The sequence below is a fragment of the Panulirus ornatus genome, chromosome 1 (genome assembly GCF_036320965.1).
Source record: "Panulirus ornatus isolate Po-2019 chromosome 1, ASM3632096v1, whole genome shotgun sequence".
Classification (NCBI taxonomy): Eukaryota; Metazoa; Arthropoda; class Malacostraca; order Decapoda; family Palinuridae; genus Panulirus; species Panulirus ornatus.
In genome coordinates this window covers 33,652,094-33,679,878 of record NC_092224.1, presented here as the reverse complement: position 1 = coordinate 33,679,878, position 27,785 = coordinate 33,652,094, and the positions used below count along the sequence as shown (strand labels likewise).

Sequence of the window (27,785 nt, the reverse complement as noted above, 5' to 3'; positions counted from 1 at the left end):
TGCTGCTGGCGTTATTGTTGCTGGTACAGCTGCTGCTGGTACCATTGCTACTTACTGCTGCTGTTGCTATCACTGCTGTTAGTGCCACTGCTGCTGCTGCTGCCGCTGGTGTCACCTGCTGCGATTGGTGTTAGCTGCTGCTATTGCTGGTGCTGGTGTTTGTGCAACTGCTGCTGGTGCTACTGCTACTGGTGCTACTACTGATGCTAGTGCCACAGCTGCTGATGCTACTGCTGCTGCTTTAACTGCTACTACTGCTACTGCTGGCGGGGGTGCTGTTGCTACTAGTCACTGCTGTCGCATTTGGTGCAACAGTTACCGCTGGGTCTACTGCTTGTGGTGCTGCAGTTGGTGCAGCTGCCTCCGCTGGATCTACTGCTGCTGGTGCAACTGCTGCTCTTGGTGTCACTATTGCCGGTCACAGTATCTCTCCGACGGGCCTAACCTGTGTGGATAGTAAAGCAGGAGTTTCCTTCCCACCACTCCCTCCTGCCCATCAGCCGGCATGGAAATAACTCTGAAGGCATACCGACTCGGACATTCTATAGGAGAGAATGCGTAGAAAACGTGTTACGATCTCATCTCGGCCGTTGGATACTACTAGGCAAAAAGGAATCTAGTCGCGGATCAGTAAAGAAAAAAAAAAGAAGATTGAACTACATGGTGTAGTATCCTTCTTGAACAGAGTTATTCACAGATGATATCAGTAAAGTATTGGTCCACCTGTTCTGTGAATGTACTGATAATCTCTGGAGAGAGAGAGAGAGAGAGAGAGAGAGAGAGAGAGAGAGAGAGAGAGAGAGAGAGAGAGAGAGAGGGAGAGATGCCTGGAGCAGAAGTGTGGAGGAAAGTTGTGGGGTAGAGCTCCCGGTGAGACACCACACCACACACCCCCCATGTCTTTGTGTAGCGCCGGAGGTGAGGGTTGAGGTGAGGGGTGAGGGGCCAAGTGGAGGAGCGTGGCAGTGAGACTCCTGCAGCCACAGGTGCCATCATAGGGCACATCCTCCTCCCTCCCTCCCTCCTTCCCCACCACACCACACCACACCACCTGTACCTCCCCACCCTCGACCACACAATACACTGGAACTCCTTCATAACAAAGGTAATTCCCGCTTCCTCCAGCACGAGGAAGTCCTTCTCCTCCTCCTCCTCCTCCTTCCTCGACCAATATACGAACTCTGACCTGTGGGTTTGGGCGTTTCGCGGGCCATGGCTGCCAGTACCAACAACGCAGGCCCATGAGATTGAACTCGTCCCTATCCTTTGCTCGTGGCGTTCTTCCGCACTGGCTAGAAATACCTCGATTCACTCTGCTCCATTGCTGAGTTGTTGAAAAGAAAATGGTCAGCATCTCTCTCTCTCATTGTTATAGTTTCCAGTCAGGGTAGAATGCACTCTTATAGTGACGCCTTCAACCATAGACGAACATAGTGATTTCTTAAAAACGTGTTGATGTGTTATGTTCAGTGGTATGTGATATTTAGTAAAGGATTTAGTACTGTACTGCATCCGATTCAGTAGGGTATGATATTCAGGCAAAGGATTCGGTACATGCCGCATCAGATCCTCATGAACGCAGATGATACGCTGTAAAGATGAGTTAGATAATTAGCAACGATTCCACGTACATGTGGCGTAAATTTATACACACACACACACACACACACACACACACACACACACACACACACAGTCCCGTTGACCAGAACATAACACACACACTATTGGTGATGATAATGATGATTATGATAACAGCAATGAAAATGATGGTGATCTTAATTTTGCTCTCTCTCTCTCTCTCTCTCTCTCTCTCTCTCTCTCTCTATATATATATATATATATATATATATATATATATATATATATATATATATATATATACATACATACATATTACCGCATCGGTAATGCTTAACCCACATTATATCAGCTTGAGCTGTCAACACGCTTGCGGACAACACACACGTCGAAGCTGAAATAATAAAGAGAGATCATCAGTAGCTTTTTCCACTTCAGTAGAAAGTTCGATGTAGCTTGTGCCGCCATCAGCACAGCCCTCGGCACTGAGGCGGTAAGGGCGAAACATCTCACCCCCAATAGATTATTGTGAAACCTAATGACACCCTCTGTCTACCAGTGCTTGCTACACACACTCTAGCTAGCACCACCACCGCACGTGAACGCTATGTTATCACACGATTATCATTTCCTTGGCTTAGGTGTGTGTGTGTGTGTGTGTGTGTGTGTGTGTGTGTGTGTGTGTGCCATCAGAACCATAAGCCTTACTCGAGTCCAATGAAAGCTGCACTTTTCTGATGGTACGAAAAGAGATTACGGTAAGAGGCATAGGATTAGCAAGAGGAGCATTAGGGGGTGAAGGAATGTTTTGTGTCATCCAAGGAAGAGTGAGAGGAGAAACGGGAACCAAAAAGACCGTTGTTTGTCTACGGGAGGGACAGCTATAGTACCGTCAGAACGGAAAAGTGAAGGAAAGGTAGAGCGACAGAAGTTGTTAGCGATGCCCTTTAGCTAAAGACCAGAAAGACTTATTAGTGGATGACGAGCAGAAGTTGTCGCACTTCTTTTGAATAAAGGAACGAATTGCTTCACGGATATCGTGCTTGCAGTGATCATGGGCAGTGAGAAATGCTGCATGGGAGCCAGAGGGAGAAAAGTTTTTCCAAGCCCGAAATGCCTGGTCCTTTGCCTGAATCGCCTCAGAACAGGAAAGGTTGAACCATGGACTTGGAAGAGGAGATCGTCTTGGAGGAAAAGGGGATAATTGCTTCCATTCTCACAACAATAACCTCTACTATGCATCTGGTGGAGACAGAAGCATCATCACATAAGAGACTATAATATACACAAAGAAAAGTCAGAAAAGAATTTTCGTAAGTTTTTCCAGTCAGTTTTGTTGAGATGCCAAAATTTACGCTTACAATGGGCAGCTGGAGCGGGAGTTGCCATTAGAATAGATACGTTTATGAGTGTGTATTCACATGAAGCAAATGGAGGAGAGATTATCTATTTACAGTGGGTTGGACTAAAGGTGAAAAACTGTTCCAGAATATTTGAAGAGCGGTCAGAGTGGCCAGGAATATGGCAGGGTTCTGGCAGGTGCTCTCAATAACTTTCTACCTAATGGATTGTTCCAAGGGTAAGGGGCGGGGTATTCCTTAACTTGGGTAGTGGGAGGGGCCAGCACACTTCTACCTCAGCCCTCCCTCACGCTGGTAACAGAGTCACACAAGAAAGCGCAGTCCATCCGCTAATGGACAGCAACAACGCAAGGGGGAAGGAATTTTTCCTCATCTAGTTCTATTTTCTTTTTTTCCCTATGACAAATAACGTTCATTAAAGCTTAGATACTCCTGCCCTGCTCCTGAGACGCCTCCTCCCTTAGCTGGAGTCCCGCTCTCCCCGGAGTAACTCCCCCACGACATATTATCACACCCTCAGTCGTCGTCCCCCACCACGTCACCTTTCTCTCATTTCCGGCTATTTCAATTCTCGTGTTGTCTCATATCCTCCCTCCTCCCGTGCTCTAACGATTTAGTCCCGTCCTTCATTATGCTGGCTATGTTTAGTGCCTCATTCCCCGACAGCCTTGCTTTGTTGATGTCTAATTGCACTGGTATTGTGCGACAGGGAGTTTGTAGCTGGGCGAATTCATCTAGGATATGTTGCGGGAGGTTAGTGTGTAGTGAGGTGGTAGAGTCTTAAGGGTCTTCAGCAATGCTGTGTGTGGGTGAGCGTGGGATTTCTTTTTTCGTGTGTTTGATTCTGTTGTGCATTATCATCATCTCAAGAGTTTGGATCCGGAGGACAGAGTGATACAGGAAGGTGAGAGGAGGGAGAGAGAGCTGGGTGGTTTGGAAGGTTTCAGGATTGCTGTTATGTTGACAGGTTTGCAGATGTTAGGGATCCAGTTTTGTTGGCAGGAGTAGACGAAGGTATGTGTATGTGTTTGGATTGCAGCTGAGCCATGGCGTTTGATGTGAAAGTTCGATATGTTGTCAGGATCTTTTGCAGAACAGTTCTGTGTTGTCAGGACCTTCTGCAGAATAGTTCTGTGTTGTCAGGACCTTTTGAAGGACAGTTCTATGTTGTCAGGATCTTTTGCAGGACAGTTCTTTCATGAAAAGTTGTATTTGCATTCCTTGTATCAATGGAAGTGAAGGGTGGGTGGACTTTTGCTTCTGTGCTCTTGCGCTGTGTGTTGTGTGGTAAAATACAGTTTGTGGTATGGTGCGGTGTATGGCATAGTGTAATGTGTCTTACAGTGTAGTTGGTGATACAGTGTGTGGCGCAGCGTAGTGCGTGGTCCGGTATGTGGCACAGTAAACTGCGCGATATAATGTGTAGTACAGTGCATTGTGTGGTTCACTGCATAGTGAGATTCGGTAGAGTGTTCGGTATAGAGTGAAGTGTGTACACTACAGTGAGTGGTGTAGTGCAGTGTGTGGTACCCTGTAGGGTACAGTGTAATGGTATAGTTTGGTGCAGTTTATGGTATGGTACAGTGTGTCTGTAGTGCAGGGTACAGTGCAGTGTATGGCGTAGTAAGGTATGTGGTGGCGCTTATGGTACACTGTAGTGTGTAATACAGTCTGGTGTGTAGTACACTGCACTGTGTGTAATACAGTTTGGTGTGTGGTACACTGCACTGTGTGTAATACAGTCTGGTGTGTGGTACACTGCAGTGTGTAATACAGTCTGTTGTGTGGTACACTGCAGTGTGTAATACAGTCTGTTGTGTGGTACACTGCAGTGTGTAATACAGTCTGGTGTGTAGTACACTGCAGTGTGTAATACAGTCTGTTGTGTGGTACACTGCAGTGTGTAATACAGTCTGTTGTGTGGTACACTGCAGTGTGTAATACAGTCTGTTGTGTGGTACACTGCAGTGTATAATACAGTCTGTTGTGTGGTACACTGCAGTGTGTAATACAGTCTGTTGTGTGGTACACTGCAGTGTGTAATACAGTCTGTTGTGTGGTACACTGCAGTGTGTAATACAGTCTGTTGTGTGGTACACTGCAGTGTGTAATACAGTCTGTTGTGTGGTACACTGCAGTGTGTAATACAGTCTGTTGTGTGGTACACTGCAGTGTGTTATACAGTCTGTTGTGTGGTACACTGCAGTGTGTAATACAGTCTGTTGTGTGGTACACTGCAGTGTGTAAAACAGTCTGGTGTGTGGTACACTGCAGTGTGTTATACAGTCTGTTGTGTGGTACACTGCAGTGTGTAATACAGTCTGGTGTGTGGTACACTGCACTGTGTGTAATACAGTCTGGTGTGTAGGTACACTGCACTGTGTGATACGGCGTTGTGTGCGGTATCTCCCCTCTTCTCTCAAGACTGTGGCGCTTAACCTTTACCCAAGCCTCTTGTGGGGATCATAAACTTCAGACCATCAGTTTTGCCCTGAAGTGTCTCTGTATCTCTTCCAACTTGTTAGTCCCCAAGTTATTAAACATAACAAAGCAGTAATCTATTTTGTTTCCTCTACAACCATTAAGCATTTCTTATCAGTTTTCTGTTGTTTTGTGGTGAGGGTTTTCAATATCATCCCGCACGTCACTTAGCTAGAAAGCGCTGTCTTGTCAATATACTGACTGTAACACCTAAATCTTTGACATTTTCTTCGTTTTCTATTTCTTTTACCCGCGAGGCCCGTGTATGAAGGGTCTTGTATACTGTTGGTTTCTCCGTGACTTATTTGCTCAAACTTTTCCTCCATTGGATTCTCCTCGGCCCACTTTGTAGATAGTATCCAAGTCTTTTGGTAATTTTGCTTGGTTTTCTTCTGTTTCCACCGTCTTATTATCGTGTCCTCAGCGGAACCCCTGAATTTGCTCTCCTTAACATCCTTATCTACGTCTGAGATCATGATTGCAAAAAGCATTGAGGCTAATACCATTCCCTGCGGTACACCAGAAAATGTAGCTTCGTCACATAGAGTTCCATCTGCCACCACTCTTTGAAATTTTTTCTGCTGGTTAAGAACTGTTTTGATTCACCTTTCTAGTTTTCCTTTTATATTATGTCTCGCGCGTAGAGATACACAGTTGACTTTAGCAAATGCTTTCGCAAAATACAGATGTCCAGTATGTCGTCCTCTGTCCTACAGTGAACTAGCAGTCGCGTTTGAGTACTGGATGTCAATCTATAGCAGTCGCGTTTGATTACCACATGTGGATCTGTGCTAGCTATCTTTTTTTTTCTTTTTAGGTAAATGGTATAAAGATGTCCCATAGTGTGCTTCACCTTTATCACTCTTTCGTATATGATTATGTGCCATGCGAGGGTCACTGGTCCACAATTGTGTTCGTAACGATTTGGATCTTCCTCTCTGTGTTGGTGTGTAGGTATGACCACTTTATGTACATCTGCCGTGGTCTGTACTCTTGTCTTTTTGAAAACATAGAGGGGGTTTTCCCGCTGTTGTCTTCGTCGGCCGTTTCAAAACTGATATGGCTAGAATTTCGTCGAGTCCTGGTGCACGGTTCTCTCTCTCTCTCTCTCTCAGTTCCTCCGTCGTTTCAGCGTTGTCCCTTCCTATTAGACTCATAGCTGGAGTGGCGAGATCTTCTGTGATTACACGTTTCATCAGCTACATCTCCTCCATTTTCCGCGTTTTCTTTTTTTTTCCGGGTTTGGAAGACCGACTTGAAATAGTTGACTAACGTTTGACAAACTCATCTCGGGTCGTTTGAGGTGTAATCTCCCATTCTGAATGGTCCAGGGTCGTTTTCTTTGCTATTTCTTTTTTTTAAGTCATGCGAATACTGCTTTTGGATTTTGTTCCATGCTCTGAATTACTTTTTTTTTTATTTTTCTTTTTTTACTCTTTTTTTGCGTGACTCCAATATCAACTTGTTAGCATTTGTTTTTCCTTCTATTGCATCTGTTTCCCTTCTGCTTTTTGCTTATTCCGCTGTGTTTTCTCCCATTTTCTTCATATGTTCATCCACCGTTTTCTGCCTCGCAGTAGTAGTTTTTTCTCTATGTTATCGTAACGTCTTTTGTGTGGTATTAGACCTGCAATGTGTGATACAGTGTTGTGTCTTGTGACAATGCTGTGTGATAGACAGTGCAGTGTGTGTGGTATAGTGGTACAGTTTAGGTAGTGTGCGGTACAGTGTATGTTACAGTGTAGTGTAAGATACAGTTTGTGGAGCATCTCATCGTAATATATAGAACGGAATACAGTGCAGTATGAGGAAGTGTGTGCGATACAAGGTGTGCTGCAGTGTAGTTTGCGTTACAGTGTGTTGTGCAATATTGTGGATGTGGTACAATGTGTGTTACAGTGTGGTACAGTGTTTTGCACAGGGTTTATTACAGTATACTGTATTTTTTCAGTGTATTGTGCCGTACATAGTGTGGTGCAGAACATGGTAAGGTACAGTATGAAGAACGGTGTGGTAGTGTCAGTGCTGCGCAGTGTCTGATACAGCATTTATTCCAGTGCAGTGTTAGATACAATGTGTACTGCAGTGCATTGTTTTAGTACAATGCAGTGTGTAGTACAATGCAGTGCTTTATACGGTGCAGTGTCTACTAGGGTGCAATGTTTAATACAGTGCAGTGCTTACTACATTGCAGTGCTTTATTACGGTGCAGTGTTTGATAACATACACCAGTCGAAAGCCATTTGGATGAAAAAGAATAAGGTACAATGCAGTGCAATGTTGTATAGCGGTATAGGAGGAAAATGTCTTGAGCAATTCCTATTCAAGTACAGTACGTTCTGATGAAGGCGTTTTAGTACGTGTCAGAGCGGTAAATACGACGTTAAACAGAATGGAGCACCCATTACAGTACTGTAATGTCCAGTTTAAACCAGTGTACCCCTTAAAAAAGTGCACGGGGCATCACGGCGTGCATCACAATACTGCCGTGCGACGTGTCGAACGGACATGGAAAGGAGCTGCTTACAGTAAAGTTACCCTCCCCTCCCCCTCTGTATTTTGTACCTCACGACCAGTGGCGTGGTCGGACGCAGAGGGAAGATGGGGCAGATTACAGTAACACCACCTCCCCCACCCCCCCTCCACCACTGTATTTTGAACCTCACGAACACTGGTGTGGTCGGACGCAGAGGGAAGAGGGGCAGATTACAGTAACACCACCTTCCCACACCACACCACACCTCCTTCCCCACTGTATTTTGAACCACCCCTCCCTCCCCTACTGTATTTTGAACCTTCCTTCACCTCCCCTCCCCCACTGTATTTTGAACCTCACCTCCCTCCCCTACTGTATTTTGAACCTTCCTTCACCTCCCGTCCCCCACTGTATTTTGAACCTCACCTCCCCAACTGTATTTTGAACCTCACCTCCCCTCCCCCACTGTATTTTGAACCTCCCCTCCCCGCTGTATTTTGAACCTTCCTTCACCTCCTGTCCCCCACTGTATTTTGAACCTCCCCTCCCTCCCCTACTGTATTTTGAACCTTCCTTCACCTCCCCTCCCCCACTGTATTTTGAACCTCCCCTCCCTCCCCTACTGTATTTTGAACCTTCCTTCACCTCCCGTTCCCCACTGTATTTTGAACCTCACCTCACCTCCCCAACTGTATTTTGAACCTCACCTCCCTTCCCCCACTGTATTTTGAACCTCACCTCCCCAACTGTATTTTGAACCTCACCTCCCTTCCCCCACTGTATTTTGAACCTCACCTCCCCAACTGTATTTTGAACCTCACCTCCCTTCCCCCACTGTATTTTGAACCTCCCCGCTGTATTTTGAACCTGACGGACAGTGGCATTGACGATGTATTTGTCGATAGTCACGTCACGTCACTGTAGCGGGGCTGCGGGTCGATTTATGGCTGGTGATTGCCGGGTGTGGGGACGATGACGAGGTAAAGAGGCGGATCCAAACTGGCCAAACAGCCACAGGAAACACATTTAAGTTATTGGGGAGAAACAGATCACCAGACGCCCGGGTTCTCTTCTACCTCCCTCCTGCTCTTGGGGAAGAGAGAGAGAGAGAGAGAGAGAGAGAGAGAGAGAGAGAGAGAGAGAGAGAGAGAGAGAGAGAGAGAGAGAGAGAGTGTTACATAGAGTTACGTAGGTACAGGCCCCAAGGTCCAAGCGAGGTGGTCTGGCCTTAATAACGCTGCTTAGAGAGAGAGAGAGAGAGAGAGAGAGAGAGAGAGAGAGAGAGAGAGAGAGAGAGAGAGAGAAATGTGTGTGTGTGTTTTTATAGGAAACAAGTATGCAGCTGGAGGGGCATATTCTTTTTTTATTATGAATACTGGTGAAAAAAAGAAAGAAATGGAAAAGGATTATAGCATAAGATGACAAATGTGAAAAAAAAAGATCGGGTAAAAAAAAGGAAAAAAAAACGAGGGAAAAACGAGGAGAGCAAGAAAAATTATTGGAAAAAAAACAGAACAATCTTATTCATAGAGAACACGACGGTACGACTCGGAAGCACACGACCTTACGAACCTAACTTAAGACCTTTGACCTGACCCTTGCCACCAAGGGTCGTACTGTTATGTTCCTAGGGTCGTGTCGTCGTAATCTCATCGTTCAAAAAAGAAAATAATCCGAGGCAGGTGTTTCAACAAATAAGAGAACTTAACCTCCCATTCCGACGTGGGGGCGGAACACGTACTCGAGTAATTCCCTTTCTTATATAGTTACCCCTGAGCTCTGCCGGAGGCAGGAAATGAAAAGAAAACGAGAGCTCTCTCTCGCGCTGGGAGGAGGAGGAGGATGGGCTACGTGAAGTAAAAAAAGAAAATACTTAAACATTTTCCTTTTTCTTAAGACGTCTCCCGAGGCCATGATTGAGTAAGTCGTCGCGACAGAGGTACCACACCAGAGAAAATGGTAGGAGTCCCCTCCTCCGTGTCGGGTAAGTGCCACTTCGGGACGGCAATTTATATACGTTTTGGTCTCCTTTCACTCCGAGCAAATGAGCGCGCTTTAATCGCACGCCGTAACGCGGCGATTTAGGGCGAGAATTTGATCACAGTGCAGAGAGCGCTTGCGTGCGCTGGGCTCTCTGGGGAGGGGAGGTGAGGTGTGGGGGTGCAGTGAGCTGTGTGGGGGGAGAGGAGGGAGGAGGGAGGGAAGGAAGGAGTGTGGTAAGCTGCTGGTGAGGGAGGGAGGAAGGGAGGGAGGGAAGCGATGTGAGGAGCTGCAGGAGTGGAAGGGACTGGAAGTGGGTGGGGGCTGTGGGGGTGTAACGGAGATTGAGCTGTGGGGAAAGGAATGGTTGTGGTGAGCTGTGGGGATGGGAAAGGGGGAGTGAGGCGCTGCGAGGGAGAGAAGATGAGGGGCACTGTGCACTGTGGGAAGGGAGGGTCTGTGGTGGATTGCTGTGAGGGAGGGAAGGAAGGGATGTGTGATGAGCTGGGGAGGAGGGAGGCATAAGGTGCGTGGTGAGTTCTAGGTTAAAGAGAGGGACCCCCCCCCCCCCCCATCGTCGATACGACCCGCAACCAACACCACCGATACGACCACCACACCATGGACACGACCCTCACACAGTAGATACGACCACCACACCAAAGACGACCCTCACACATTAAACACGACCCCCACACCAAAGACACGACCTCCACACCATAGACACAACCCTCAAACAATAGACCCTCACGCAATAGATATGACCCCCACACCATGGACACGACCCTCACACAGTAGATACGACCCCCACTCCAAGGACACGAACGACCCTCTCACAATAGATATCACCCCCCCACACCATGGGCACGACCCTCACGCCACCTATTGACTGCACCTCCTGAGTCACCACACACAGCCGATAAATCCCTTGACCCCACACCGCCGATACGAGCCCTCATGGCGTATGCGACCTCCACACAGCCGATACAACCTCCACACAGCCGATACAACCTCCAGATGGCCGATACGACCTCTAGATGGCCGATACAACCCCCACACTACCGATACAGACTCAGCGCCGCTGTTACAACCCCTATACCACCTATACAGCCTCACACCTTTGTTACAACCCCCACACCGCTGTTACAACCTCACACCTTTGTTACAACCCCCACACCGTCGTTACAACCTCCCCAGTACCGTTTAAACCTGTGCACCTCAGGATCACCGTTGGCACTCGCACACCGTCGTCACAACTCCTCCACACTGCTGTTACAACCTCCTCACCATCCCCACACGGGCGTTACAACCCTCCACAACCCCATTACCATCCTTGTACTGCCGTTACAATATCTAAATCCCCTTTGAAACTCCCCTTCACCCCCCCCCCCCCCCCCCCCCCGCAAACACACGACTTTTACAGCCTCCACATCGCCTTTATTGCCTGCACACCGTAAGGTACAGCAGCAGCCAGCCCTCAACACACACTATTACAACCCCGCACACACTGAAGGCGAAGTGGGTTTGTATTCGCCACCCGCCTCACATCCTTGGAGCCACCAGGCTCCTTCGTTCTTAGTCAAGTTTTACGAGTAGAGCGAAGTGAAAATGACAGCACTTGGGTACGGTTCCCTCACACACACACACACACACACACACCACACACCACACACACACACATACACACACACACACACACCACACACCACACACACCCACATACACACACACACACACACACACACACACACACACACACACACACACACACAAGTTGTATCAGAATTTGGAACTGACTTTTGTCTCGGGGGGGACCAAACGCATCCCCCAGACCAACCACTCGCGCCTTGTGCGTCCGTGAGCGGAAGACGTCGTGAGTGGCGAAGGAGCGATTCGTCTTTTGTCTTACCAGTGCTTAAGTTGATTATCACGAGATCTATTTCTTTACTCAAGTACCTCGAATTTTGACTATCTCATCATTTTTTTCTTTTGGAGTACAATATCGAAGGCAAATATATATATATATATATATATATATATATATATATATATATATATATATATATATATATATATGTATATATATATATATATATATATATATATATATATATATATATATGTGTGTGTGTGTGTGTGTGTACATAATCCAATACTTTACTTCAAGAGGCCTCATTCCTTGCTGGTGTGTGTGTGGGTGGGTGGGAGGGAAGGGGCCGGAGCCTGAATGTGTGTACATGACCACCATTTTCCCAGTACCAAGCAACGAGATGTGCGGGCGAAAGTAACGGAGGAAACAGTCATTTTCCTCCAAATTGTACCAGAGTAAAAAAAAGAACAGAGGCTTGTAGTACTCAGCGATGAGTGTATTCCGACATATTTTTCGTCGTAAGTGGAGTAACGAAACGCTGATATCCCGTTATTTCCCAACGCGGCCCAAGACCACATCTCTATGAACGTCTACCAACACTAGACGCTGGCAACACCAGCCACCGACCGACCTGGTTCGCCCAGACAAGCAGTCCCAAGACCCGACATTTAGTTCAAGACAAAGGAACAAAATACTAACAAGACTCAGTCTATCAACCCAGCAGTGAACAAAGAATCAGCAGACATAACAAACTTAACAATTATCTACCACGGTCTACCCTGCTAGAAACAGGAGACATAGAAACTACTAACAACTCTGTACCACGGTCGACCTTGCTAACAAACGTCCAACATCCTTGATGACTATGGGCCTCAAGTCATCAGCAGCCTCGAAACAGACCCAATGTCTGCCAACACCACCGCCGCTAACCACCACAAGGAGGAGCAGACAGCTCATCTGTGCTTGCCTTCACCAAGCTTCCCCGACGACCAGGTATGGGGAGGACGCACCTCCACAGAGTCAGACGGGTATTGGGGGTGTTCATCCATCACCAGTGGACGTATCGCTACGATACTCTCTCTCTCTCTCTCTCTCTCTCTCTCTCTCTCTCTCTCTCTCTCTCTCTCTCTCTCTCTCTCACACACACAGGTACCATAACTGCCAAGCTCTTGAACACAGAGCACACCGGCATCAGTATCACCTCCTTTCAGGAAAATGGCAAAGACGATGATGATGTCGTCTGGCGTGTGAACACCTGCGGGTGAGAAGACGTCGGTCGAACCACTGACTACTGTAATACTTGGTCACTCTTGACAAGAATGAAGGAATGAGCTGCTGCCCATCGGAAGATTTAGGTGAGCTAGATGCTCCCGTGCAGACGTGGAACGTGGTTTACCGCCAGCGAGTCTTATAGTTCAGAAGATCTGCCAGGATACGACGTTCGTCTCTGTCATTTAGGACGTGGGGAAGAAGAAGGAGAGAAGGAGGAGGAGGTAGGAGGTAGGGAGGTAGCTGAGTGTATGAAACAGGTGGGATAACAAATAGAAGAGATACAGCCATCGACCCGTATGAAATGATAGAGAAGGTCTTCGTACCCACTGAACACCGTCGACCTCCTTCACCAGGGGTCTGCACAGGACACTTTCAATGTTAAGCAGTGGACTCGTTCGACCACTCATTGGTAGTATGCAGTACACATGAATCAACGGAACAAATCGATTTTCATGTCGAGTGACTACAGCATCATCGATGATCGAAGACGAAGCTAAACCATTTGCTTACCGGATGTCAGGATGGACCGGTTGACTGATGAAACCACGTAAATCACTTCATACTTGGTGTCGGGGTCGTGTCCTTGGTGTGGGGGTCGTATCCATTGTGTGAGGGTCGTCTCCTTGGTGTGGGGGTCGTATGTATTGTGTGAGGGTCGTGTCCTTGGTGTGGGGGTCGTATGTATTGTGTGAGGGTCGTGTCCTTGGTGTGGGGGTCGTATCCATTGTGTGAGGGTCGTTTCCTTGGTGTGGGGGTCGTATGTATTGTGTGTGGGTCGTGTCCTTGGTGTGGAGGGTCGTATGTATTGTGTGAGGGTCGTGTCCTTGGTGTGGGAGTCGTATGTATTGTGTGAGGGTTGTGTCCTTGGCGTGGGGGTCGTATGTATTGTGTGAGGGTCGTGTCCTTGGTGTGGGGGTCGTATGTATTGTGTGAGGGTCGTGTCCTTGGTGTGGAGGGTCGTTAGTATTGTGTGAGGGTCGTGTCCTTGGTGTGGAGGTCGTATCGGTGGTGTTGGTTGCGGGTCGTATCTACGATGGGGGAGGGGTGTCCCCTCTCTTCAACTTACAACTCACCAGTCGCCTTGCCTCCCTCCTCACCAGCTCACCACACCCCTTCTTTCCCCCCCACAACAATCCACCATAGCCCCTCCCTCCCACAGTGCACAACACCCTCATCTTCTCTCCCTTGCAGCTCCTTAACCTCCTTTTCCTTCCCCCACATCTCACCACATCCATTCCTTTCCCCACAGCTCGACCTCCGTTCCATCTCTGCAGCTCCCCACTTCCCGTCCCTTCCATTCCCGCAACTCCTCACATCACTCCACAGAACAACACATACGCTAATGACACGTTCAAACCCAACCTGGAATGATATCGAATCTGGAGAACTTACCGACATGAATGACGCCTTCCCTTTACCCTAGATACACAGCGAGCCGTCCCTCCATACCTCACGGTGCTCCTCAGTACCTCCACTGTGACGGCCTCCACCCCAGAACTAGGGCAATAGGCAACCATCCCCCCATGTACAACGAATCACTGACGTATCCCCTCACAAACCTACAGCAAAAAAAAAAAAAACGACCACGTATTTCCAAATGAGAGAAGAAAATACCAAGTCTTTCTAAGTCACAAAGGATCTATCACAAAAAAAGAAAGGTCTTGTATCCAGTGACCTGGTTTCGGATCAAAAAGTTGATTATAATTGATCAGCGGAGACCGACGCGCCCCCCAGTCAAAGTCTACCAAACAGTTCATGAAAACCTGGCTGGTCGCAAGATTGAGAATACATCCGAGTGGTGCAACGTCATAATTACGTCCTCCATAGCAATATCACCGAGGAAGGAGATTAGTGTACTTTTCACGATTTGAGACCGTGAAATAAGGACGGTATATTTGTGGAACAAATGTTTTATTACTGTCATTACCACTGCATCATGCCGCTTTACTTTACAGCAATTTCGACATACGTGACACCGTTGTTGTGTTAGCAGGAGGTTCTGACTGGTGTCCCTCAATTCATGTTGTGGTTGCAGCATACAGATATCGAGTCGATTTTTCCATAACCAAGACGGGACCGTCCGCGTAGGAATGTTTTGTTTCTCCACCAAAAGTCACTTATTATCAAGGCGCCATACGTGAGAATTTTACGATATGTGTTGACTAGTTAGTGCGAACTTGCCGCTGTAGTAGTTAGAAGGGTTCTGTTATAAGAATAGAGGACTTACTTAGCCTTAGAGGGAATATCCTCACTTGACCCTCTTCTCTGTTCCTTGAACATCGAAGCTCCCCACGCTCCCCCACCATTTAGTCGCCGTCTACGACACGCAGGGAATACGTGGAAAGTATTCTTTCTCTCCTATCATACTAGATCTCCGTTTCCGCCTTAAGTGCCAGAAACAGACGAAAAAAAGGGCCGCATTCGCTCACATTCATTTTGTATCTCTCATGTGTAATCTACCGACACCACAGCTCCCTATCCACATCCAGGCCCCACAGACCTTTCCATGATTTACCCCGGACCTTCATATGACCTAGTTCAGTTCATTGACAGCATGTCGGCCCTCGTATACCACATTGTTCCAATTCGCTCTGTCCCATGGAGGAGTATATGGAGGAGGAGGAGGAGGAGGAGGTGAGGGTGAAACAGACTTAAGAGCGAAGGTAATATACACTCCACTCTTGAATTCTATAATCTCCCCCTCCAGGATGAGGAGGGATGGACCTCATAACCTCCCTCCTGAAGGATCATTTGCCACTCGTGGCCAAGTGGATCTGGAGCTTGGATACTATCCTGTTATTCCTCACATTATAGTCATAAATTTTAAAAATTTTCCGCTACAGAAAACGAGAGGACTTCAAGCGTTCGTTTAGAGAACAAAAGTAAACCATCTGATTATTTCACCATGACTTCTAGACGACCTGTAATTGACCCTTCCAAAACTCTAATCGTCCGATACTTGTATGTCGATAGAAATGATTGATCTGTCTCCTTTAATTGCTATTTTTTCGGAGTTTTACTCTGAAAACCCACAACACCACAATGATGATGACAACGTGTTTCAGTACAGTTCGCGTCGTCCACTGACAGTAGACAAATGACATGGTGACGATATAGACTTATCTGTTTCATCATCGTATCCTGACACCACCAGCTGACACACTCAAGCTGGTCCATATGATTTCATTATTTCCATGAACCACCAGCTGACACCCTCAAGGCAAGTCCCCTAAAATCACCAGCTGACTCTTCAAGGCCAATTCACACAGTCATTATATCCTGACACTACCAGCTGACACTCTGAGGCCAACCTACACACTGTCTTTATCTCCTGACACCGTTTTGAGGCCAGTCTGGCCACACTGTTTGGTAGAATCTCGAAATTGAGGTTTAGAGAAGCGACTTGTCGTGTAGACAGAAGGAACAATGTGGATGTCGTGGGGAGGATCGTCAGAGAGAGTCCTGAATCACGCTTGAGCATGAAGACACAGACCCTGAGTACGAAGGTCGAGCTACGACGGTACGAGCCTTGATTACGACGGTACGAGCCTTGATTACGACGGTACTAGCCTTGATTACGACGGTACTAGCCTTGGTTACGACGGTACGAGCCTTGGTCACGACGGTACGAACCTTGAGTACGACCGTACGAGCCTTGAGTACGACGGTCGAGCTATGACATTATGAGCCTTGAGTACGACGGTTGAGCTACGACGGTACGAGCCTTGAGTACGACGGTCGAGCCATGACATCACGAGCCTTGAGTACGACGGTTGTGCTACGACGGTACGAGCCTTGAGTACGACGGTCGAGCCATGACATCACGAGCCTTGAGTACGACGGTTGTGCTACGACGGTACGAGCCTTAAGTACGACGGACCTACCCTTGAGCACCACGGTACGAGCCACGAGTAAGATGGCCTGGTCCTTACCTTGACCATTATGAGTCAGTCAAATGATCACACTGTCGTGCTCAGGGGTCGTACCATCGTGCTCAGGGATCGTACCATCGTGCTCAGGGGCGTGTGTACGTGTCCTTCAGGGAATACATAAAGAAAACTATACACAAAATATTCTTTCTCTTATCCTCCTTCCCATTTTCATCTGTTTCTTCCTCCTTTTCGTATGCTTCGTTCATAGGCTGACTTCGATGGAGACTTCTGCTGTGACCTAGAGTCCTTGACGAGCGAGCGAGCGAGCTAGAGAGAGAGAGAGAGAGAGAGAGAGAGAGAGAGAGAGAGAGAGAGAGAGAGAGAGAGAGAGAGTTAAAAAAGAAATATAGAAGCCTTCTCGTTAAACTCAGACTAAAGATTTCTTACCATATTGATTTCAGACTTAAGACGACATCTTATTCTGCTCTGGGAGACGAGGTGTCAGTGACGGAACTTTCCCCCTCCCCTTCCCCCCAGCACGCAAGAAATCCATCAGTGTAAAATGACATTCACTGACAAGTATAGATTGACGGTCTGCACCGATGGTGCACACTGTCATACTCCCAAGATACATTTTTTCCTCAGTTTCGTGATTATGGAAATTACACTAGCACTGTGACCTTGCATACCTGTCACCAAGAGAGATACTATTCCCACTTCATTTTGTCTTAAACTATTTGGGTCGGTTCACCTCAGAGATCGCCCACTGCGGTTCCCTAGGTGATCGTCCCCGACTGAATCCCAGTGCAAACATGGGCAACACAACCTTTGTTTTCACCCTCTCTCAGAAACTGTTATGTTGAAGTCATGAAATTGGTTTCCTCCATTTTCTTCTTGCCAGGCTCACATCTACAGCTTATGGCCCAGGAATACGTCACCTTGATGAGAATGAGTCTTTGGAACTGTATGCATTCGGCAGTTCTGATCTCCAACTCTTCACTACCTTCTCTTGAAGATCAATTCATTTCTCCTCCAAACTGTTTATATACTACATTTCTTCCAAGATTTTGTTCTGGTAGACATCAAGAGTGTCTTCACCGTCCTACACATCTGAGACTACGTTGAAAAAGTTTCTGGGGCTTCCAGACTCTTTCATTGGTCGTGCAAAGTAGGTGGAGAGTATGGCAGTAGGTCGAGTCCATCAGCGGGTGTGGATCTTCTTGCTTCCCTCCCTCTTGGTGCTTCCACATCCTGTAAGACCAAGAGCCAGCAGGAGTCGTCTCCTGGAATGGACATAGTAAACCATTATAGCACCAGTTGCAGCTACAGCCAACCACAGTAACCTAATGTCTATGTTTTTATTCCCAGACTTCACCCCATACATAAGACTGATCCTCATACCTCGTGTATTTCATGTGCATATGATATCCTTTCATGTCTCTACCTTTCTCCATAACTAGAACCAAACACAGGGCTTGACACCTCAACACCCCCATCTAACACCTCTGACTCTAGACGTAGTCCATCATCACGATTTCAAACTAATGTTTTTTTTATTCTCTTTTTTTTACTCACGTAACTTCCACGAGTCACGGGCTGATATTAAACAAACTCCATCTGCTGCTGAGCTAAAGCCTTCAGAGCACGTACCAACCCACTCCTTCAGCTAGAATCATAAGAGGTGAAATACAGATGTAGTCACTAAACATTAGCATCAGACATATCTTTCATAATTCCTTCATTTCCTTCACCCCCCACCCCACTGTAATAGCTCCACGTAATAATCAGGTTGGGGGACGGCTTACACCCCGCCAGAGAACTGGTGTGGGGAGGTAGAAGTCTCGGCAGAGAACTGCCACTGTGTAATTAACTCATCCAGGGTTGAAAGGAGGTGCAGTGACCACGAGGTGTTCCTGTTGTGGCATGGTGAAGACTTGAGTCTTCAGGAACTGTCGAGAGTCCACGAGTCAGATGATGACAAAGGAACTGAAGAGCATCAGTCTCTGGAGGCCGTTGCTGCCTTTCTCACCGTGTATACAAATTCTGCTGTAAAATTTCCAGCTGAAGATGATCATCAGAAACAACTAAGGCTTGCTTGAGGCTTTATCATTCGTGGTAAAAGTTGAGGAAAGAATTTTTAGAACAGATGCTTCATGCATTCTGCACTGATGCGGACTTTTCTTATAATTTCCTCCTCAAAAATGATGGTCACATGCTAGGAAACAATACTTGAGAGCAAGACACTAGATATTCAGCAGTAAGAACGCGTCCAGATACCGGACGCAGGAGCCAGTATTGCCTCTAGTTAGCTGAGACGTTAAGCGACTTGTGCTAATTTCCGGATGATGACTACTGTTTACATAGCAAGACAGACCACATCGCATACTTTAGTTTATATGTTTCTCGGAACAAACATTTTCTTCCACTTTTTGTGTTTTAAATATTAAACACTAGTGGTCTAAAAACACTATATATATATATATATATATATATATATATATATATATATATATATATATATATATATATATATGGCCTTTCTTCAGGTTTATAATACATCTTCGCCTGATATAAACGACTCAAAGTAGAGGATAAATACAACAACTCTTGTTGTCTTTTTCCCCCAGATCATCACATGGATCGCTCCAGTAGATCTGTCTTCATGTGAGGCCTAGGTGGTCAACCGAGGACTTTAATCCCAAGGACCAAGACACAAGCGAAGCAGGAAATCGCAAGGCGTCATGGGGTGTGCAAACTCCCTACAGCAGGTAAGGGATGTGTACATACTAGGGATAGAAAAGCTCACCGTCGTTGGAGGTGGCCACTGCTGGTGTGTGTGTGTGTGTGTGTGTGTGTGTGTGTGTAGTAGGCGAGTTCGTTGTCCTTTAAACAATTACCTCAGACAGTCAAACGAAAGTTAATCTCCTTTTGTTTTTCTTTCTTTCATTTTTAGGTTTGGTTAGATATGATCGAAATATTTCTCATACAAACCCCGAACGACTAAGGGAAAAATGTAGTTAACCAAACCGAACTGAGTCTAATTCTAATCATTTCTAACGCGTCAAGTTTGGTTAGAATAGTTCTCCGGCGAAGCTGGCAACGCGCGTGACCCGTAATGAACCACGATTTCGTGATATATCGCTCGCCATTCCTCTTTACTACATCCAGGAGTGTGATAACGACCGGTAACATCCTGCCAACACCCCGCCCCGCCAGCCGGCCAACGGCGCCACCTGACTGTACTCTTGGTAAATTCCACTTCCGACATCAGTGTGATCCGATCCTATGAGAAAATGACATCTAGAATTGCTCTCCCTATCCCCTCAAATGTCCGTCTCTCTCTCTCTCTTTTTTTTTCTTTTGTTTTTTACTGAAATGGTTTTCTTGAATGATTTCCTTAATTTCCATTTAAAGTGATGTCTCACATTGCTGTCTTAGATCATCCATTTTTTCCACTGCTTCTTTGTCTCGTAAGATATCTTTCTGGACTACCAGCACGAGTGGTTGTCTTGTGAGATACTCCTAATGGCTCTTCTGAACGGCTGAGATAATACCTCGACTGGCGTTCTTGAATGATGACAGTGATTGGATGTCGTAAACGATCCCTTGAATGATAGTCCCATTCGGAATGTCATAACATGGCAGTGTTAGTCAAAGAATCCTCCACTACTCGTTGCTCCGCGGTGTTAACCTTCTAACTATCCGTTCAATTGCTGAGGAAAAAAACTGCCACACACAATAGGTGAAATTACTTCTCAAATAAGCTGATGTGAGTAATCATCAGTGTGGATAATGCTCAAGTAGATAACACCACCCTGAGCAAGTGATATAATATCGGGTAACATGTGAACAGTTGAGCATCTTTCCTTGACAGAGCCGAGTCGAAAGCTGTCCGACTTATAAACTCTTCTAGGCTAATTTCAAAACTTGACCTGTTTGCCTTTCATCACTTTCCCCTCTTCTATAGGTATTACTTTGTTTAGCGAGACCACGTAATAATAGGCAAGCTACTGCGTCACATGATTACTGTGATGCCGTTGTGCAACTCAAGGGTGAGCCATTTTGATAACTGTTTCTTTCCTTACACCTCAAAGCTTTGGAACTCTCTATCCTCTCATGTTTTTCCCAATAACTATGACGTGGCACATTATGAAATATTTTTTTCTTTACATCTTCCAAAACTTATTTTCCCCTGTCTCTTCTTTATCCCTTTCATCAACCTCTCTGTATTTCAGATAAGGCCCCAGGCCTTGATGTGGACTTTTGTTCGTGACTGGAGCCTTCAACGTAGAGAGAGAGAGAGAGAAAAGGTGAGGTTGCATTAGCTAACATCACTGCATACGTGGTGCAGCAGCAGACGATGGTAAGACCCCGGACGTCGAAGCTCTTGGCAATCATCTATTTTATCAAGATCACATCACCAGGCAACCAGGACATGAGGCATATACAGAGTGAGGGTGTATGTGGTCTTAGAATTTTCCTACCCAACTGAAGATGCTGTTGTTTGAGATTAAACCTCCCAACAACTTTAGGGCGGCCCCGCCGGTGGTGAGGGACCTAAGCACCTGAGCCTAGGGGGTTGGGTTTGTTATCCCTACCGGCCCCCACGAGAGCCAGGCTCCCTCTGTCAACTGAAGAAGGTGTTTGAGATTTCTTGGTTGGTGTAAGGAGCTTGACATTGAAGGCCTGAATTACCATGGTAGTTGATAGGTTTAATGCCTAACCCTCCAACTTGGATGGGGCAACGTGCGTGTTCGGAACACTGGTTGAATACCTGTGATGTGATGTCCATTCCTAGCTGCTCTGGTTTATTTATGGTTACGATCCTCGGGAGACTGTAGTTTCTGATAAGAATTAAGGATACTGTGTATCCGAATACTCTTTAAGGGAATTTTCTCTGACGGCAATCTATATCCGGGTCCAGTGTTCGATAGTGTGTCATTCGCAAAAAGTTTTATAGAATTAGTAATCTAATGTTATTCGTCAGTTATACTCTGCTTTCATATAAGATTATTATGACTGGTCTTTGTAATCACTGTCTGGTTCGATTTTACAGGTCTTGCTCACACGTTAGGAACAGTAGGTTATCATAATGCCGATCAGCTTTGTTCACAAGAACTTTATCTGGAATTGTTGATGATAATATTTCATGAGTTTATTTTCAGAAAGCAGCAGACACCATGACGTACAGAGAATGTTGCAGCACTGATTTCCACGCTGAAGAACCCACCCATCGACTGATGACCAGCTCCTTTGCGCATGCGCCATCCCAAGGATAAACAAACAAGACTGCAAACCACTGCATTCCAACAAAGTACTCATCCCCACTATGACGTATGCTTCCCCAAGCAAGCTCGACCTTCAGTCATACCATCCCCAGTGGCATGGTCTTTGGTATAAAACTGTAGAAACGTCTCGAATCGTTTCATTTACTCCACCACCACCACTCAAGTCCTAATAACAATATGACTCTGTGTTTCTCTCTAATGTCGACCATAAAAACGGCGAGGTATGAAATGTCATGGGCAATCATTATAGCATGTTTCGCTATATTTTATGACGGAGACAATGATAGGTGTGTGTGTATGTGTGTAAGACCAAGTGGAACAAAGGATTGATGGCGGCTGAAGGTTTGAACCCCCGGATTTTCACCTTCCCATCGAGCGAAAACCTTTCCATTTTCTTCCAGCAATCTAGTCATGTTATAATTGGTGTATTTTCCCTTCCATAAATCCCAAAAGTACTTGTTGCTGCCCCTCACTGACGCACACACACTGCAATGCTACTCTTCTTGTACGTCATTTGTATCGTAAAGAAACAGTCAGTAATTGTCCAGGATTCGAACACTTAACATGCCACCCATGCCTCAATTAACGGGACTTTGCATCCTTCTTTCTCATCCTGCTGGTGCTTCCATGTGTGTATTGTATTCTTGCTTTACTGCATGCTCGCACAAATATACATTTACACACACTCACACACACAAAGGACGTAATCCAAGACTTTTCCATGAATTCAGGGGTTGATTGTCAGTTAAAAGAGAAGCTTATAAGGCTGCGTGATTCACAGGGAAGAGTTATAGAGGATAATGTAAAAATATGCAAGGAAATGAGCTACCCATTTGAAAATGTTTTCCTAGTGGAAGACACTACAGCGCCAGTAGTATGGAATGGGGAGGAGAGTCTTGTGAGGCTTTGGAACTACTGGAAAAGACATTAAGGAGACTAATGTAGGTCCTTGACCTTTATAACGTTCAGGCTCCGGATAAAGTTTCTCCATGTGTGCTGATAAAGTGTACAGATACACTTGAAAGACTTTAGTATAACGCAGGTTGAGGGTAAAGTACATCAAGGGAATGGGAGACGGTAAATATCGTTCCTCTTCAAAAGAAGAGTGGTTCACGAAATTGTGCTATACCACAGACCAGTCTCTTTAACAAGTTTGGTCTGTAAAATACTATAAAGGATAATCAGAAAGCAGATAAATGAGTATTTACAGAGAAGATACAGTATCACCCAAGTAAAAATCGGTGCAGCTGAGGAAAAAAATCATGCTTAAGAGATCTTTTAACACAGTTCAGAACGTAAGCTCTGTGTTAGAAAAGTAAAGTGGGTGAACTATGTGCTCCTAGACTGAGAGAAAGCATCTCGTTCAATGACAAGTGAAGATGGTAAAGAAGCTGGATCTTTATTAACATATAAGGGAAGACTCCTTTGATGGATGGAAAATTTTCCTAGTAGAAAAGAACAAAGGACGCATGTCAGAGGAGCCATCTAGAAATTAACTGGTGTTACAATTGGCGTGCCACAGGGCTTAGTCCTGGAGCCATTGCTCATCACGATCTTATTTATGACAAGCCAGAATGACATACCTAAATATGCTTGCAGATAATACCAACATCATAGGGAACTAAAGGATGATGAAGAGCCAACTCACTTTAAAGTTGGTCTGATATGTGATTGATGAAACTGAAACAGAGTAGATATAAAGTATTAAGTTTAGGGGACGATGAAAGACGACCTCGATACTGGTAATATCTACAAAGTAATATCCCGCTGAAGTCTCCGTGTGAATGGGACTTGAAAGTCAGCCTTATACTCAACCTTTCATCAGAGCATCGGGAGAAATGAATCAAACTGCAAATTGCCAAATTATGGAACCATTTCTAAGCACATGCATACGAAAATGTTCAGCAAATTATTCACAGCATACATGTGGCTAAAACTTGAATATGCTTCTAAGTTCAGTTACCTCTCAAAAAGGCACAAAGGACTAATGGATAAGGTCCATAATTGGTAACTCAAAGAGGGTACCAAAATTAGGACAGCATGAGTTACAAATGTTGGATAAGAAGGCCATATACCTGTCCTAGTAGAAGAGAGAAAAGTGCGACTTGATTGCAACATTCAAGTTTCTTAACTACCTTCAGGATGTCGACAGCAAACAGCTCTTCCAAAGACGCAAGAGATAGAATAACAATAACGCGTGAGAAGGATGTAAAAATGTATTCGATAGCACGAGAGCATTAGATGACTAGGATCAGCTTCGTGGAAAAATTGCGAACGCAGGCAGTGTCCAGAAGTTGGAAAAAGTTGTGCGAGATACACAAAAAATATGTAACAAAGTTTTTGTCTAGCATTTTATCCAGATCACAATAACAAACAAACTAGAAAATGAGATGACTGGCAAAAGAATATCAGAATGATATTATGAATGTGAACCGACGCACAAGAAAAAGAATAGAATCCGACAAATCAGCGACTCTTACACAGATGATTGAAAAAAAAAAAAAAAAGGCCTGAAACTATGTCCGAGTGTTGAAATCGCCTTCCGACGTCGAGGTAAAGTACTTTGGCTGAGGAAACGACAGCATTATATTCTTTCTTAACGGCGTTGTGATTGGAGAACTATCAAGAGCTTAGATACAACGATGATGTTACGCTGCATGATTACGCTGACGCAATGTCGCCGTTGTATATAAGGCCACACCACCACGGTGCCATTTGATGATTGCATGCAACTGAGCACGACGGTACGACCTTCCAGAGCTTTTGACCTGACTCTTAAGGGTCAGGATAAAAGCCTGGCCATCGCAGCCAAGGGTCGTACCATCGTGTTCAAGGGTTGTACAAATCGTGCTAAAGGGTCTTACAGATGTGCTCAAGTGGACGTCCAGAGGTCCCTGCAGCTTCACTAGTCGACGCAGAATCGTCTTCTACGAACCGTCATATATCACTACTCTTGGTCCAGACACCGAAGAAAAATCTTTCTCAAGTCTTCAGTTCCAGCGGCGACCATCTACTCTTCCTGGCGAGAACCTTAGAGGCGCCCTTAGAGTGGAGTACTTCGTCATTTAGAGCATCTGCAGATCGTCTTCCCTCATCACTTACTAAGTGATGTGGTACCAATTTCAAAAGTCTGTGTATGTGACTACCTGTATGGAGAGGCAAAAAAAAAACAAAAAACAGACATTCTAATACGAAGAGTATGAGAACTGATACGTAAAACACGTAATATGTGATGGATTACGCTGAAGTAATATCCGTGTCTGGTGTCACATTTCTTTCTTAAGAGGAATCCATAAGATAGGCGAGGAGATGTACGTCCCGTTTCTTTTAGTCACCTGTTGGGCAGATAAAACGAAGCTGTGGTTAATGCATACAGCGATGCTGCTGATCCTGCAATTCTGCGATTCGAAAATATATCTATATGTTCTTATACAGCAAAATCGTATCTCAAAATAGAAACCTTTAAATGCTGCTTATAGTGATAATTACCTGCCTGGGACCTAGAAGGGTGGCTGGGACTCTGGAGATTTGCTGGCGGGGCCTAGGAGACTGCTTACGGCCCAGAATTATGAGGCCCAGGTGGCTTGGGTTCGACGTCTAGTGTGTTCAGACTTTGCCCTACAACACTGTCACAATCCTGGGTCACACCACCCTCACAGTCTCCTCCATCTCTCCCTCTGTTATTATATATATAATCAGCGCCAGGTCTTGAAGGAAGTTCTGACATTATATATACCATCTACGAGAATGATTCTACTTCAATTGCTACTGTGTACTCAGAGATTATAGCATCAAATTCAAACTTTTTGAATACTGTTCACATCTTAGTGATGAACACAACACAGGACCCAGGGAACGTTTTTTTTTTTTACACACATGACCCCATCCAAGCAAGGTGTGAGGCATGACGGCACCTGAACGGGGATACGAACCTTGTGGTAGGTCAATGGGTGAGATGAAGGGCGCGATCCCTCCTCACCAGGGATATGAGACACCGGTGAGTCGCAGGGAGGTACTTTGTGATGGATTTGTGTGTACACAACACCATCTGAAACTGTGACGGTGCGGAACACTACTGACACACAACACCAGTGATAGTAGGGAGCACTCCCTAGACACAGTAGTGCTAGCTGGAGGCAGCACCGCGTTGCTAGCGAGCAACAAATTGAAAAACTGTTCGATTTATCTCTCTAAACGCAGCGGCGCACGGCGTTTTCGGAATAAGAATAACTACATAAAAAATGACAAGTTTTTGCTTCTTAATGATGGCATACAGTCGTATGGACATCCTTTTATCCTTGATGGCACTCGTTCACCACATCTAGTTCCCTGTGTCACTCACCCGGCACAACACTAAGGTTTGCCACAGCTTCAGTGTTATCTACTCCAGAGACGCACTTTGAGGCTCGGACACTCACCGAAGAAGCAAAAAGATTCACATGCATCCCGTCCAAGTCATTCAGTGTAAAACCCAGTGCCGTGTCATCTTTTATGTAACAAAATCACGCGGCTCCGCAACGCCACCATGTCTCCCAGAACGGACGATGTAGCGTTATGGGGTATTACCGTCACACTTAGTGTTTGGAAGGAGGAAAAAAAAAGTTATCCAACTAGGTACCAGCGGACTGCACAACGAACACGAGAAACGAGTTATCAGGGTCACACACACACACGAGAATTGGCTGAAGTAACCATTTTATTAGTTGAGAATCTGTGAAATTTGCAACAAAACATTCCGTTGGTTATTATTCTTCCTCACAGAATCCATCGATTTCAAAATTCCATTCGTATTCTTCGCCATGTAGTCAAGTAGCTGTTGAACCTACCCTGTAGAGGGTTTTGTTGTTGAACCTGCCTCATGGTGGGTCCAGTGGCTGTTGAACCCTCATCAGTGAGTTCAGTAGATTTTGAACCTGACACATTAAAAGGTCCAGTAGCTGTTGAACTTTCAACATCAATGCTGTCTGACCTCCCTTATCAGAAAGAGTCCAGTGGCTGTTGAACTGTTGTCATCATAGGGTCTAGTACTTGTTGAGCCCTCCTCATCAATTGGTCCAGTAGCTGTTGAACCTCCCTCAGAGGCTTCAGTAGCTGTTGAGCGTTTCGATCCTGTGGGAGGCGAACTCCTCTCTCAAGATGATCTAGTAGTTGTTTGCTCCCATTTTTGTTAAACGGTCCAGTGGTTGTTGATGGCCCCCTTGACAGAAGTCTGCTCGTTGTAAGGTGGCACGGTCATATGATGGTTGTCTGCATTTCCTAAGACAGTTCGCCTTTCTTTAACTGATTATCATTATATTGTGACTAATGGTCCAATTTCTGTTGACTGCCTTTTGTTGGCTAATCCATCGTCTATCGAGTTTGGGGACTAGGGTTTGTTCCATAATCAAGTGATCGTAGACCAGGCTTTGTTGGGTGGTTGTAAATGATGACTACATTCCGTTAAAAGGTCTGACAGCTGAAGTCCAAACTCTCTGCTTGTCCAGTGGCTGCTGACCTACCTTTAGCGGGTGGACTTGTGACTGACCTTTTGACTCCAAATACTTAAATACCATATAAAATAACTTCTATACACTGATTTTCATTAAAATCTGAGGAAGTTGAAAA

At 45.6% G+C, this 27,785-nt stretch overlaps 1 long non-coding RNA gene across 2 annotated transcripts in view; it reads left to right on the top strand.

Annotated features, from left to right (window-relative positions):
- Positions 1 to 22,302, top strand: part of LOC139749873 (uncharacterized) — a 140,985-nt gene extending 118,683 nt beyond the window's left edge. Inside the window, exons 5-7 of one of the 2 annotated variants that reach the window (XR_011713057.1) lie at positions 19,521 to 19,661; positions 21,129 to 21,203; positions 22,059 to 22,302. This is a non-coding gene — a long non-coding RNA (uncharacterized lncRNA). Of the gene's footprint in view, positions 1 to 19,520; positions 19,662 to 21,128; positions 21,345 to 22,058 lie in introns of both variants that reach the window. The other variant, XR_011713066.1, reaches the window with a different exon arrangement.
- Positions 22,303 to 27,785: the final 5,483 nt, after the last annotated feature.